Raw genomic sequence first — 13,980 nt, 5'->3', positions numbered from 1 at the left:
TTTCCATCTTTGCTGCAACCATTTTGACTTGTCTTTGCTATTCTTGGGAATTTCAAGGGAAGAATTTACCGTGTAACTTATCCAATAAGTTGACTTTCATCAGCATCATTTCTTCTCATTTGATTCTCCATGAAGTTAGAGAAAGGATATTATTAATTACTATGATTTATTTTCAATGTTATTTTAATTACCATAAAATATTACAAATATAATTGAATCTGTGAAAATAAAAGACTTATCTAAAGTAAATATCTTTTCCCTCATAAAATATGTATTGTGATTTAATTTTCAAATGTATATTTTAAATTCATACTTTAAGTGAAAACTGGTTTTTGTTTGTTTTGGAGACAGGAAAATTTAGTACACAAATAATCTTTACATGATTCCAGTTTACTGGCATAGAGGAGTCATTGAGATGCAAAGTCTTACTGTTAAGTTTATAGTGGCTGGACTGCAAAGCATAGAAAGTTTAGCAGTAGTATTATGTAATTGAAAGCTTAATTTTAGTTTAGCATTCCGCAAATTTGAAGTGTAAAGGAGAAAGGAATAATGACAAAATCATGAGGCTCTCAACCCTTCAGGCAATTTGGAAATTCTCCAATTAGCAATAATTGCAGAATCAGCACTTACTACACACTTGAAATAAATGCCTCTTTAGAGAAACTACAATTTAAATATTTCTCATACAAATATAGAAAACAACACTGTCTCAAAAGGAAATAAAATAAAAACATACTGACAAGCAGCTGAGTTAATTGTTCAAATTGTTTTACCTATTTTTACCTTTAAAAATGTATGCCCTACTTTTTTTTAATTACCATCTCCAGAGATTAAAAAAAAGACACACAAAAAACTATACTTTTTGCATTTGGATTGAAGCCCTGCTTACATAACTTTGAAGATAGCAACTAACACTTCATGTTTTGTAATATTGAGGAAAGAGTAAAGTAAATCCACATTAAATTAACAAAAATTACTAACAATTAATGTTTTTGTGTTACCATTACCATACCAAAATTTTTAAGAAAAGGGACACAATACTTCAAGTTTATTATTTTGATTGTTGGAGGGATGCAAAAATAAGTAATTTTTAAATAGTAGTTATTTCTTAGTTATTAGCATTTTATTTCTTTTTATCTCGTGTTTATTCAGTAATTCATAATATATAAGGAAGACCCAGTTTATTTTTACTTTTCATTTTAATACAATTATAGATTCATAAGAAGTTATAAAAATATGTACAGAAAATCAATGTTATTGAAAATGGCAGAGTAAGGAACTTCAAAATTCTGTCCCTTGAACAAGGCAATGAATAAACTGGCAAAAACTCTCAGAATCAACTTTTTTGCAATTCTAGAAACGAATCAAAAGCCTCCTGCAACCAGAGAAGTTCTGAATTCAGAACAAAACAGCTGAATCTCAGTAAGAGAGCTTTGTAGAATTTTATTAATAATTTACCTCCATCCCATTCCTGCTCCCCTCCATGGTGGTGGCCTTGAAGACACCAGCCGACATTCCCAGTACAGGTACGTAGGACCAGAGGGTGCAAAGTAGACCTTATACTCAAAGAATTGTGATTGTTTATTTTGACCTATTGGTGACTCCTTGAAGGCCTGGCTCAAAGAGCTTGTCTTTATTTTGCCTAACTCAGAATTCTCCCAGGGCTGAGGAGCCTACCTAGTGGCATTTGTGAAATTAAATAATAATAATAATAAAGACACTTTTAAAGGTAAATGTAATATTTTCTGCTGCCTGGGGCAAGTCATAACAGTTGGTACAAGCAATAGACTAATTAAAAAATTAAACATAGAATTATCATATAACCCAGCATTTCCACTTCTAGGTATTTCCAAGAGAATTGAACAAGTATGCTCAATTTGAAAACATAAATTCAAGTGAAACAAACATTTGCACATGGATACTCATAGCAGCATTACTCACAATAGCTGAAGAGTGAAAACAATCCAAATGGCCATTAATTGATTAACAGATAAACGAATTGTGTTATAGCCATACAATGGAATATTATTTGGTCATTAAAAAAAGGAATGAAGTACTGATACATGCTAACAAAATGGAAGAACCTTGGAAATCTTATACTAAATGAAAGAAGCTAGACACAAAAGGCCACAAATTGTGTGGTTCCATTTACATGAAATGTCCAGAATAGGAAAATCCATAGAGACCAAAAGATTATTAGTCAGGAACCAGGGGGAACTACTCTAATTATATTACTCTACTATATATAATTAGAGTATATTATATATAATAATATATCATATAAATATATACCTGAATCTTTCTGTCTTAATTTTAACTTGTTAACCAATTAGTACACCTCTCTTTTCTGTGATAGCTTGATCCGTCAACTGGACACTCATCTGTCTAACCAGATGTAGGTACAAATACAAACAAGAAAAGCCTAGTAATGTTTCAGGCCCAAACATAGCTACTTTCAAACCATTGATAACTGTGATGAAAAGCAAGAATTATTATAATTATAGATCATATTGTTTAAAAAAGTATGAGAGACTAAATTGCTTTTCTTAATATACACTGTAGTCGGGAAGTCTTGTTCTCTTTATATACATATTAATATACAAAATGTATATGTATATTACTTTCTTGTATGTAACAAAGATTGCTTGTGTTGCTTTTTGGCACCTTTATATTTTCCTTTAATACTGTAAAATTTAAAAATTATTTAAATACCGTTATTTAACTTTCTTTAACTGTGTGTATAGGGTGCTATACAATTTTTTCTTTCTTCGTATAATTTACAATCCTTTAAATTTTAAAAGTTACGTTTTTCCCATTTACTTTCTTCTTAAACAGCAGTAGGTAGCAATCCATGGATTTAGGTAAAGTGACATAGACTTACCTGTGTGGTCAGGGAAGCTTGTAATAGAAAGGAATGTTTAAACCGTAAGCCGAGGAGAAAGAGATAGCTAGGAAAAGAGAAAAATGTTGTTTACATTTTTAGCTGGGAATTTTTCCCATTCCATAGATATTTCTGAGTGCCAATTTTGTTTTATATACTCTGGTAGGTGCTGTGCATATGGAAATAAAATAGGCATGGCCTGTACCCCAGTGGAGCTTATAGTTTTAGGGAAGGACAGACATTAATCAAAAAACTACATAGGTAAATGTATAATTACAAATTGTGAAAAAGAACTATGGTCCTTCTTCCTGAATTTCTACCCTGGCCTACAAAGGAAGCCCCTGTTCCACTAACCAGGAAGACATGACACTAGGAGGGGGCTTCTGCCCTTTCTTCTGTCCTTCTGTCACCCTTCACAATGGGAAGCAAAGTAATTTATCTAATTTGTGAGATTAGAACATACTGCATATAATTATTTTGGCCTCTTCCTTGCCTGTTTTGGAGTGGCATGTGCTTAGAAAGCACACAAGTTCCCTTTTCCTCTTCTGGAGTTATGTTCCATGATCCCCAGTGAATTCTTGAAGCCATGGTACTGCCAAACCCTAAATACACTATGCTTTTCTCTATACATACATATGTATGATAAAGTTTAATTTAACAATTAGGCACAATAAGAGATTAACAATAATAGCTAATAATAAAATAGAACAATTATAACAATATAAAATGTATGTGAATATGGTCTCTCTCTCAGACTATGGGTAAATGAAACTTTAAAGAGCAAAACTGCAGACAAGGGTCGGGCACGGTGGCTCACGCCTGTAATCCTACCACTCTAGGAGGCCGAGGTGGGAGGATCGCTTGAGCTCAGGAGTTCGAGACCAGTGTAAGCAAGAGCGAGACCCTGTCTCTACTAAAAAAAAAAATAGAAAGAAATTAGCTGTAAAACTAAAAATATATAGAAAAAATTAGCCGAGCATGGTGGTGCATGCCTCCAGTCCCAGCTACTTGGGAGGCTGAGGCAGGAGGATTGCTTGAGCCCAGGAGTTTGAGGTTGCTGTGAACTAGGCTGATGCCACAGCACTCTAGCCTGGGCAACAGGGCAAGACTCTGTCTCCAAAATAAAATATAAAATAAAAATATACTGCAGATAAGTGAGAATTACTGCATTTATTCTTTTCTCCCTCATGAAATAATTTTACCACATTAAGGTCTGTGAATGCAGCAGGGAGGAGGGTGCCATTGCAGGAGGGTATCTCACTTTAAGGAAAAAGGTATTTAAAATTGTATTAGATCACTGATATAATCAGTATTAAAACACTATTTTTATTTCTATCTATTTGAATAGTGTGTGAACTTCTTAGGTGATTCAAAATTCAACAGGAGAGGAACGTAATTATTGGCCACAAATCCCAACAGTAGACAACGTGCCTTACCTAAATTTATCCCTTAGGTAGATCTATACTCTGATAGTAGATAAATAAAAACTAAAAACCTTAAAATATGCATAGTATCACTTTGCTAGTTTTGAAATTGACAAAAGAAAATGTAGCTAAAGGATACAAATAACACCCACTTTATGCATAGGACATCGTTTGTCTTGAGGGTAATGGGTTATGGCCTTGGGTCATGGGTGGATTTCTTTTATTTCTGAAGCCAGATGTGTTAGAATAAAATTAACATAATTATTACAGGTTCTACTGACTCTAAAAGAAAGCAAAACTTGAAAATATTTCTGAGTCTTTCATGAAGTTTTATAGTTATCATGTCCAACATGACAGGTTTTAAACACCTTCAAAGGCAGGCATAGCTTATATCAAATCATTGTATAAGACAAGAGTCTGAAAATTTTCTGCATGTCATCGGCATCTCTCCCTGCCAGTGCAGAATTGACTGAAGGGTCATCTAGTGATTTGAATGGAAATGAATGTTTCAAGTTCTGCTTTTGGAACTTCATTCTGGAGGGTGTAAATCTCATTATCAAAAGATTTTTTGTGTGGGTTCAAATAGGCTTGAAGAGACATGGAATAAATCTCTCAGATCACAGATTTTTTATTATTTTAGAAGTCCTGATCAATATTTAACACTCTTGAAAGCATCAAGGTATATATGCATCTGTTGACGTGTATCTAGTACTTTGGCATGAAGATAAAACACTTTGAACTTGAATCATAAAAGATATTTAAATTCTTATCTGTAAATGATTTGATTTCTTTTCCACCTAACCTAATCTCTAGTATACTCAACATGATGGGTCCACATACTTTTTGAGAACATACACCTTAGCTGGGAATTTTTCCCATTTCATAGATATTTCTGAGTGCCAATTTTGTTTCATATACTCCTGTAGGTGATGTGCATATGGAAATAAAATAGGCATGGCCTGTACCCCAATGGAGCTTATAGTTTTAGGGAAGGACAGACGTTAATCAAAAAACCACATACGTAAATATATAATTACAAATTGTGAAAAAAGCACTGAAGGAGAAAAAAATTTCATTTTTATGGCAATAAATAACAGGGCATTCAGTTTAGATTGGGGGTCAGAGATGTCCTCTGTGAGGAAGTACCTCTTAAGATGTTGGAAAAAGGAGGCATATGAGTTAGCCCAATGGACAGTGAAATGAAGGTTACCGCATTTCAGGCCGAGAAAACTACCTGTGAGCATGTGGAGGCCCTAAGGTGAGAAATCGCTTTGCTGAGTATGGTTCGGAGAACATTAATGGTGTAAAATGAAGTTAAAGAGGTCAGGAGGGCCGGTTAAGGACTTTGCATTCTAGCCTAAGATTACTCAGGCTGTTGTTGGAAGAATGAATTAGAGGCAAGGATGGGGATGGGGAAATGCAAAAGAGATGGGGGTATCTAATATTAATGACTTTAGCAGACTTTCTCCTCTCTGTCACTTGCTATCTTTTGAACATATCACTTGCTGCCCAATGAAGAAAAAAAAATTAGGTAATTTGGTCTCCTGCTTTCTCATGCTCAGGGGACATCTTCTCTTCTATAGTTTTCTTCAGATAGGGAAATTGTCTGTGAAATAATAAGAAACACACATATTGGTCTCTGACCCCTGTCCCTGACACAGAGCTCCTAAGTTCTCTGCCCTGGTTCCTGAGTCAGAGATCCTAATTCCCTTGTTGATAGAGATAGTAGGTGCATCTTTTGTTCTATTAATAGTATTTGGTCTTTGACTCTGGTTCCTGACACAGTGCTTCTAAATCCCTTGGAATTTCCTGAATGATAGGAATTGTCTTTTGTCCTAATGAGGTGACTTGGTGGCTTTTGGATGGGGGCTTGTCAACAGAAAGACCAAACCATGATTATTACATAAGCTTGGAGCTTTTATCCCCGCCCTTGTTCTCCAGAGAGCAGAGAGGGGCTGGAAATGGAGTTAATAATCAATCATGTCTATATGATGAAGGTTCCATAAAAATCCTTGGACTACGGGTTCAGGAGCTTCCAAGTTGGTGAACACATCTGAGTTCTGGGAGGATAGCACACCCTAACTCCATAGGGACAGAAGTTTCTGTGCTCAGGGCTCTGCCATCTCATCCTATGTATCTCTTCATCATGTTGTTCACCTGTATGCTTTATTATACACATTGTTAGTAAACTGGTAAACCTAAGAAAAGTGTTTCTCTGAGTTCTGTGAGCCACTCTAGCAAATTGATTGGACCCAAGAATGGAGTAGTGTGGGCCCTGATTTGCAGGCAGTCAGTCAGAAGTATAGGTGACAACATACTACTTGCGATTGGTCTCTGCAATAGGGGGCAGTCTTTTGGGAATGAGCCCTTTAAGCTCTAGGATCTGATACTATCCAGATGGATAGTGTTAGAATTAAATCAAATTCTAGGACACCTAGCTGGTGTTCACTGGAGAATCTCTTGGTGTGTGGGGAAAGAACCCCACACATGTGGTTTCGTAAGTGTGTTGAATGACTGGTTGAGTGTGTAAGACTAGAACACTTTGGTTTTTCCTATATCTCAGAAGGTCAATACTTTCCCTTTCGAATTCTGAAATGGCTAGAAAATGGGGGTGTTATTTTCCTGAGATTAGCATGTCAGACCAAAGTCACACTGTTCTGCTGAAGGATTAAACAGTTTTGAGAATCAGAGTTATGAAAGTATATTAAAAAGCAAGAGAGAAGAGAGATGTGCCTTCCTGCTCTTATGCCTCTGTGTATGTGTGTGTGTGTATGCAAGCCCATGTGCACACTAGTTCAAGAAAGCACGTGTGTTCTATGTGGGTTTCAGTTACTTATATAATTTATGTTTATCTCCAAAATTCAAGTCATCTTCTGAAGGCCTGCCTTTAACAACCTCATTTTTCCTTCCTCCAGAAACTTAAACTCCCATAAGAGTTCCATTCTCTTCTTTTCCTTCTTGAGCTTTTCAAAGTCTGGTTCCTTAGACTTTGATGAGATGGCAATGGAGGCTTTCTTCTGCCCAGACTTTGTAACTGTGACAAAAGCCAGCGGTTCTTTCTATTCCCTTGAGTGGGAGAGTTTTCTTCCTACTCTCCACCAGTGAAGACTAAAGGTGAATTTCTTCCTAAATTACTTAAGGGCAAACACACCAGTTCTAAGTACATTATATTTCCTCGAAAGGACACATATTTTAGTCTCATTAAGGAATGTAAATTTATCTTATTAATTAGACTTTGACCTGACTTGAAAAATAATAGCCTTGGTATTCTGATGCTGAGAAGCATTTGCCTCCTTCCCAAGTCGTCTTTAAAGACAAAAAGGCTGCTACGTTAGCTGAGAATGTTATGTAAGAAATTACTGTCAATTTGGTTAGAAGCACTAACTGGTGAGCTATCCCAGAGGTCAAGTAACAGAAAAGACTGCAGACTCGATTAAAATGACCAAAGCACATGGCTTACTAAATTGATTAAAACACTGAATAAGAAATAAACAGAATGAATTGGAATAAGATAATACTCTTAGATAGGTGCAAGCAGGAAGAAAGGACCACACTCCTTGAGTCCTGGGGTTCACAATGCTCACAAATGCGGCTTCTCTCTTCCTGCATCAGCCTTCACAGGCGATGGTTCAGTGATGAGGACCAGAGTTAAGGTCTGAGCAAAGGAGGGTCAGGGAAGATATCCTGAGCCAAGAACAAAAAATCTGTTCTTTCAGACAGATGCAAGGGAAGTGTGCTTGTTGCAAGAGTAGCTGTCAGTTTACTTGTTTAGCAGCCTTTGGTCTTATTTGCATTTCTTGGGTAGAGCAGATGTAGGACCAGAATGGGACCATACTGGGTGTCAACAAGTGGTAGCCAATTGAGGTGTGATAAAATTCTCAGTCTAGAGGTGGCATCATTATGATGTCTTTTCATCATTTGCATCTATAAGCAGCATATTTTTATCCCATTACATTTTTTATTTATTCTATCTTTGGCTGTCTTACAGGTTGCCAACTTACTATCTACACTTACCAAATCATATGAATTCATAAGTTACTTCTTATTCATTATGTCTACAGAACCTATCATATTAGTTTTGCCTATATCTCATATGCTTACTTTTTAGCATATTATTATCTATGTTTAGCACTTCTTATCAATTCCATCCATCCTGTTTTCTTGTCTTCTACAGCAGAATTGAATATTCTCAACAGTACAGCCAATGCCCATTGCAGAATATCATTAGCTGATCCATCTAATTTGATCAGTGTCATATCACAAAATTTATTCTTTCTATTTCCCAATATTTCCCACTATCAAAAAGGAGAATTTGCATGTTTTAGAGGAAATAAGAAAAGTTTGTCATAGTCTAAGTAAGAGATAATAGTGCCTTGGCCAAGGCTGACAATACAGGATGTGGAGAAATGCATGAAATTGAGAAACAATTAACACAATTAGCCATCTGACTTTATGTGGGGTTTGCAGGAGAGAAAGATATCGAGGATAACTCCCAGGTTTCTAGTTCTATGTAGCTATCACTTACTAAGAAAGTGTGGGAAGAATGAAAAAGGAATAAAATGGGAAGTGGAGGAGCATAATAAATGAAAATTCAATTTTGGAATTATGTCACCAAAAAAGATATTCAGTTGGCAATTAGTTAAATATTAATGTGAAACTTAGAAGACAAATCTATCAAATATTTACAAAGTTGGAAATATATCGACACATACTAATAGATTGTATTAAATACCATGAAATTGTATGATTTCATCTAGAAGGAGAATGTAAAAGGGATAAGTGAAGTCAATGAATCAATATATTTGAGTATATATACATATATATTTATAGTATAGTATATGCAGGCCACTATTTTAGTTTTTTATTGTGTCAACTTAACTAAGCTGGAACTAGGTTTCTCAGAATTGCCTTGCCTGCAGTTCCAGGTTTAGCTTGGGCCACAAGAGAGATTTTTCATGAGATTTGGAAGGTGGTAGTGAAGTGGCAGCCATGTTCTTTTTAGACATGGAAGGGCAGAGAAGGACATGAGCCACTTTGCCCTCAGGTTTGTTGCTCCTCACCTGACTGGCCTGGTGAAATAGCCAGGCCCAAAGCTCCCCCTGGCCCAGCACAGTTTCTCTTTCACCTTCTTTGACTCCTGAGTCAGATGAATATTTAAAGCTCCAGTTATGAGTTACGCATTAGCTTCTCTTGAGGGACACATCCATCTCCAAAGCCGGAGGTGTGGAAACAGTGAGAGACTGGTACTAGTTCAGTCCACTCTCTTGGTTTCTAGCTGATTCTCACAGGTTTCAGCTTATCTTGCTTCCTTCACATCAAGTCCCTCTTCACTTACCTTTAGCTTACCCTGTGAATGTCAGGCTCCAGCCATAGACGCAAAAACATCAGCCTCACGTAGGCCATTTAACCAGCTTCCAGGTGGTTCTCCTTTTCTGATAAAATCCTGAATAATGCAGGTATGAACAACCTGATTTTTGGGTTTGTGGTAATGCTACTGTGGCACTAAGCAGAATGATTTGACAAGCTACATGGGACACAGCAGTGTACTCTACCAGTTATTAAACTATTATTTATCAACTTTAGTTTCACCCTTCCCACACTCCACTGTTGAATGTTGGGGCTGGAATTCTGCAAATCGTATTTTTTCCTTGGTCAGTTAATTTCCTGTCAGATTTTGCCAATAAAGGCTGAAATAAGTACAGTGGCAAGTCATGTGAGGATGGCAATGAGAAGGGCGTCATTTCAGGAAGACGGGGCAGAAAATTCTGACATGAGAATGTGCTTGTCAGGTAAGAGGAACAGACTGATGGGGTTTGAAGCCAGAGAGGTAGCCCAGGAATCAGTTCCTCTAAGTCTAAGTCAACCCTATGTAGAACCTGTGGGCAAGCGGAGACTCCAGCTAATATTTAGCTTGCATACAGTGACCAATAAGCATATGGAAAGATGCTTAACCAATTTATAAAGCAAAGAAATAAGATTAAAGTGATTTTGTTTTTGGCTGGACAAATTAACAAGATTGATTATACATCGCATTGGTAAAAATATAGAGGAATAAGCCTTATCATATTGTGCTCATGGGGAATGCCCATTTGGACAATTTGCTGAACAATACCTTACATAGAAAATTTAAATTGTAATGTTTTTGACACTGTAATTTCAGATCTGAGAGTTGATTCCAATAATATTTTCAGACAGAAACTTAAGTATATATGTACAGGGAATTTTTATTATATTAAATAATAGTTCTTAAGAAAATAAATTTGGAAATTCCCTAAATTAGTAAAATCAATCTAGTATGTTCTTTACAAGGAATACTAAGCAACAATTATTATAATAATATGGCAGCAATGACCAGCAGAGACAGCCAGTTGAGATCCAATATTGTTCTTTCCTGTTCCTAAAAGAATTGACAATTTTTAGCTAGGCAAGTGGCAACATGCAGTAAACATTTTATTTCTCACCCTCATTATACCTGAGAGTTGTGCTGTGACTAAATTCTGGTTAATGGCTTATAGGCATTAATGGTTCCCTGAAAGGGTGGGGGATGTGCTTTTTCCTCTCTTCTTTCTTCTTGCTGGCTAGTGTGCTTTTAATGATGGTAATGGCTGGAGCTCCAGCAGCCACCTGGAACCAAGAGGTGACCTTTGAAAGGAAGACACTCATAGAGTGACAGAAAGGACAGCCTGGGGTACAGACATCAGGGAACCCCCACCTCTGCCCTAGACTGTCTTTCCCAAGACTTTTGAACTTACACTGTTTATATCACTGATTCTTCACATATCTCTTATTTTCTTTAATCCTAAGGGGATTATTTTTAAGAAAAATTATAAAGCAGGTCATAACATAGCTTGTACAATATGTTTCTAAATATATTTGCAAGGTTGTGTATGGGGAGAAAGAGAGAGACAGCAAGATGGAAATTAGAGAACATAAATCATCTTGTGTGATTTTCACTTCCCTCTTTATAACTTTCAGTTCTAATTGGATATTTTTACATAACTTCTAATGCTCTTAAGATTAAAACAAAATAAAGAGGTTTTAGTTTTTGCATAACTAGGCCTTCATCTAGATTGAAAGTTTGAACAGTGAATATACATATGCACACATATATTGGTAATTTAAAAAACAAACATTTTGATTGTTTTTAAGTTACTACCTATATATAAATTTAGACTGGCTTTCATATGTATATATAACTGAACTTATAAGAGAACTCAGGTATAAAACATTTTAAGAGATTTTAAGATTCATAAAAAACACTACTTGTAATTCACTGAAAACTACTATTACAAATATTCTATAAACAAGTTTCATTACTAAAACAGACAAAATTGTTGGGTCATTATTCTCTATTTTCCTCAAGTGAGTGCATACTATTTGGTTTTGGGATTTATTTTCCTTCCTCTATCAAGCATGAAATAATTGATAACTATTTGTTAAGAAAAAAGAAATCAAGATAGATAAGAATCCCATCTATAAATAAAAATATGGGATTTCTAAGTCAAATGTTAGCAGAATTATTTCAAGTATAGAATAAATAATCTACATAACATGTCATACTAAGAGTGTAATCACTGCTTGATATTAGACCACTTATTAATATAACCATATCAATAGTACAAATATAAAGATTATACTTTCCATTTCTTCTATTCTATTCTACATGGGGGCTTCAAATAACATTCATCCCTGAGAGGAAGACAAACCATTTGAAAAATAGCAATGTAAATATACATTTTATTATTATTATTATTAAAAAAAACTAGCTTAAATCAACAGGACATATATTTAATAATGAAATACTAGAGGCATTGATATTAAAATAATAAATTAGAATGACCACTATCATTATTTTAATTGGCTATTTTATCTAGAGATATGATAAATATAAAACTTTATGAATATAAAACAAATACAGTGAATACTGGTGAGGAAGAAACAAATCTATAATTTGCAGATATTAAATTTTACATATATAATTTTCAAGAGATAAAACAAGTCAAAAGTTCTCCAGATCAGTGAATGTTCAATAAAGCTGCTAAACACCAGTTTTATATATATTTAAGAATCAAGGGAACCTGTCATTTTTATTTGCTGTACTCTCACAACAATGATCAGAAACTATGGAGGAAAAATATTCTCAAACTAAATAATAACAAAATATAATATGTCTAGGAATATTCTTATCCTAAAAGTTGAGAAGGTTAGAAAAAAAATCTTTGTTTAAAGGTACAAAATAAAATAATATATGACTTAATGAATTGATAAAACATGGTTCTAGATAATCAAATGTACATACTTAGTTCCTATTAAGGCCACACTTTAATTATCAGAACACTTATAAAATCATTCTAGTAATACAATTCACCTGGAAGCATGTACTATATGAGAGAAAATAAGGAAAGAGTGAACAAGAGAGAACTAATGAAGATTATCAAACGATAGTTAACAATGCAATAGAGCATAAGCCCTTATAGATAAAGCAATGCATGTAACAGTAATGATTTCTACCACAAACAGTTGCCCACTATGTGACAGGCTATGAAATAGGGAGGCAGTACATGCACGTAATATTGCACCTGCTCAATATGAGTCGGGTTTTAGTGCACCCACTTCATTCCTGGAAACTAGTGTCAGAGAAGGCAACTAATTTAGTGGAAATATCACAATTAGTAATTTTTAAATGTAGGGTTTAACAGAAGGAGTCATTACACAATGAAGATGCTACTCAGAGAAAATTATTACCTGATTTTCTATTTGCTAGATCATATTTCCAGTTATTTTTTGTTTTCTACCATGGAGGAATATCAGATTCCCTGTTGTATGCTTATGTCAATTTTTTGTGAAGCTACTTTGAGTGTGTTTCAATCCATTGTAGTAAAAGATTTCCTAAAGTAGATACAAGAGTTTAGTATCTTTATTATATATTCTCTAAAAACAGCCCACAACACATCCTAAATTAATGTTAAAGGCAATGTTACAATTAGTAAGAAAAAGAAGCATGATTCAAATGGTATATCTTTGACAATTGCTAATCCATTAGAAAAAATCAATAATATCCTCATCTCACAGTTCACCACAAATTTATATCCTTTAGAGAAAAGTAAATCCATACAATGTATAGAAGGATAAGGTATTTTAAAATACTGTAAAAATAATTGTAAGAAATTAAAGGTGGTAATACAATATTTAAACTTAAAAAATTAGAAGCAAACACAGAAAGAAATGAAAACAGATTCCATTACTGAAAATCTGAACATTCCACATGTCATAGAATATCATACACAAAATTTAATATTGAACAACTAATTAAAAAATATCATATGATCATGAGGAAATATTTATATATATAAAAATTTATATAATTGATTAGGAAACCATATAGAACTTGAAATAAAATATAAAAATAATAATTCACACAAAAACTATCTAATAAAGAAGTTAGAAAGTCCAATCAATGATGTCAGCAACAAGAGATATGCCAATGAAATTGACTACTTTTACCAATTAAATTAGTAACAGGTTTTTTTTTTTTTTTGATGAGGCCAGCTTGGTTGGTCTTCCAATTTATTTATTTTTTTATTTCAGCTTATTATGGGGGTACAAAAGTTCAGGTTATATGTATTGCCCATGTACCGCCCATCCCCCCGAGTCAGAGCTTCAAGCGTGTCCATT

Source organism: Lemur catta, chromosome 7, assembly GCF_020740605.2.
Source record: "Lemur catta isolate mLemCat1 chromosome 7, mLemCat1.pri, whole genome shotgun sequence".
Classification (NCBI taxonomy): Eukaryota; Metazoa; Chordata; class Mammalia; order Primates; family Lemuridae; genus Lemur; species Lemur catta.
Note: the sequence above shows the minus strand (reverse complement) of the source record.